Source organism: Pteropus alecto, unplaced genomic scaffold, assembly GCF_000325575.1.
Source record: "Pteropus alecto unplaced genomic scaffold, ASM32557v1 scaffold668, whole genome shotgun sequence".
NCBI lineage: Eukaryota > Metazoa > Chordata > Mammalia > Chiroptera > Pteropodidae > Pteropus > Pteropus alecto.
The window spans coordinates 91,912-94,756 of NW_006441399.1; the positions used below are offsets into that span (position 1 = coordinate 91,912).

Genomic DNA, 2,845 nt, shown 5'->3' on the forward strand with positions numbered 1-2,845 from the left:
TACAGCATATACAATATATAAAAATATATATACATTTGTAATTTAGTTGAAAAGTTCAACAATGAAGATCTGATGTTAGTTTTTTATGGGGGAGGGGTGGTAATAATAGGAATACGGATTTTGGTGGAGCACAGCATTGTGGTAAAAACAATGTTCTTACATACTGAAAAACCTGTGGAGCAAAAATGTACTTGGAATTGGTTGTGATGTGCACAAAATTCATGACTACATTCAAATGAGCTGTAGTATTCTACCACTCAAAATAGAAACTGCAATTGTCAAAATTTATATACATGCACAGAGTGTGTATGTACATATATACCAAGTAGTGTATGTGTATGTGTGTGTGTGTGTATATATATACATATATACATGTACTCTACAAAATTTTTGTGACAGAGCTGATGTTTAATCCTCAAATTTTTCAGCATAGCTGTATCTCTGTATTCCCTGTCATCTATTGGATTTTAGGAATGCCTGAGGCTTTGAAAAACACATTGTAAAGCAACCTAAATTTAGGTCACCTCATGTGCAAAATCAGTTGGAAAAATTTAATCAAATTATTCAATGAATGTAGCAGGAAAATTCAGCTTTTGAAACTTTTAGCAAGTTGCAATTACATAAAACAAAACTTGCAAAAAGGCAGAAACTCAAGTCTCTGCCTTCAAAAGCCAGGGAGAAATTGAACAGATCAAAAGATGAGAACTCAAATGGTTTAATTACCTAATATGAAAATATACTTTGGAAAAATCTTGACTTCGACAGAGCTCCTACTTGTAATTGGATAAATTTATATTCTCCACCAAGATGGGATGAAATTATGAAGGCTTATGATTTTGCAATATCCACATTTGGTGAAATGTTAAGAGGGATCACACAACGAGACAATGTAAAAGCTCTGTCCTGTAAAAATTTTGAAGAAAGGTGCTTTGAAATATAGCTCTTGTGAAAATATTGGGGCTGAAATATTTATATGATTTAATACAAAAAACAGAATTGAGAATATCTTTTATTAAGCAGATTTTTCTCTGAATTTATAGGTTCATGCGCATCTAGAGAGGGAGTACTTTCTCATTTAAAAATATTACAGTCTACAGAAAGGCATCAGTTAAATGTGTCAACTATTCCAAATATATTAACCATAAAATACAGCTGTGTAGGAGATAGCAAATTTATAAAATATATGTAATAACTTAAAGGAGAAGATAAAAAACTTTATTAAAATAGATGGCATAACATCATACTAAAATATGATATAACTACAGTGGGAATTATAAACTTTTAAGTGTTTTGTTTTTAATATTATAATTCATTAAACTAAATTCCAGCAATTAGTGACCACAGCTTCAAATATCTTTAAATAAAAATCTGGTCTTATGCAGTAAAATAAATAAATAAATATATATATATCATATAAACAAAAGACATTTTCAGAAAAAATTCTACATTGCAATGTCAGAGACAGCAATGATAATTAGTCGGTTCACACACCGATTAAGGTGTGTGAACCTATATCAGAAATCATTATCTACTTGTGCTGTTTTCAAATGTTCAATTAATATGAAACTCTTAAAAAATATTTTTGATTTAATGTTTATAGCTATCTGTCATTTAAAAATATTCTAGAAAATTTGGTCTTGAAATTAAGTTTTGAATGGAATTATTGTATAGTTCCACGAATATAATAAAACCAAACTTTTGGTGAACAAATACACATTTTAAAAAGTATATAATATTAATTATTTTTAGTAGCCCTTTCATTTTCAGAAGTGTTCCCAGTTTGAACAATAAATTATGTGGTCACTCTACTTGTATGATCTGGCCCCCTTTACTCTTTGCCCCTGTCTCACTGGTTCACTCTGCTCAGGCCACAGATGCTCCAGGGTGCCCTCCTTGCTCTTCCTTCTACCTGGACCAGGTTACCCCTGATATCTGCAAGCTTTTCTCACCTCCTATCAGTCCTCGCTCAAGAATCCCTTTCTCAGTGAGTCCTTTCCCGATCAGTATGTTTATCTTATTTATTTATTATTTATTTTTTAATTATTTTATTGGTTAATGAGCTTAAGAAGTGATCCTCTTGTTAAGTCTAGTACCCAGCTGGTACCATACATAGTTATTACAATATTATTGACTATATTCTCTATGCTGTACTTTACATCCCCATAACTGTTTTGTAACTGCCAATTTGTACTTAATCCCTTCACCTTTTTCACCCAGGCCTCCAAGGCCCCTCCCATCTGACAACTATCAGTTTTGTTCTCAGTATCTACACGTCTGTTTCTGTTTTGTTTATTTAGTTTTCTAGATTCCACATATAAGTGAAATTATATGGTATCTGTCTTTCTCTGTCTGACTTATTTCATTTAGCATAATACCTTCTAAGCCCATCTATGTTGTCATAATGGTAAGATTTCATTATTTTTTATGGCAGTCAATATATTTTTAATTGCCATTTCTTCCACCCCCAATTAATTTTGCATATTAATTAATTTATGTTTTACACATTAATTTGTTTATTATCTGTTTTTCACAAGGTCCAGGGTAGACAATTTTCGTCCATTTGTTTTGATTTGTTTTATTTTTTGGCTGCTACATTTCCAGTCCTGGCACATGATAGGTACTCAATGAATATTTGTTCAAAAAATAAATGCGTTGTGGACCAACCTTCCCTTAGAGTCCCACATTATTTCTTTTGGTGTGTTAAGTCTGATCATGTTAGATCCTTCCTCTATACGCCATCCTGTCTAGTTAAAGGGGCTTTTTGCTGACTCATTTTATGTGTTTGGTGGTTTCTATCTGAGTACTTCTCTATTTCATTGCTTTTAGGGCAGGGAGAGGGGCACCA

The 2,845-nt window shown here is 32.0% G+C and overlaps 1 protein-coding gene across 1 annotated transcript in view; it reads left to right on the forward strand.

The window, feature by feature from the left end:
- LPXN (leupaxin) overlaps positions 1-2,845 on the forward strand; it is a 31,848-nt gene that overhangs the window by 8,957 nt on the left and 20,046 nt on the right. The window lies entirely within an intron of this gene.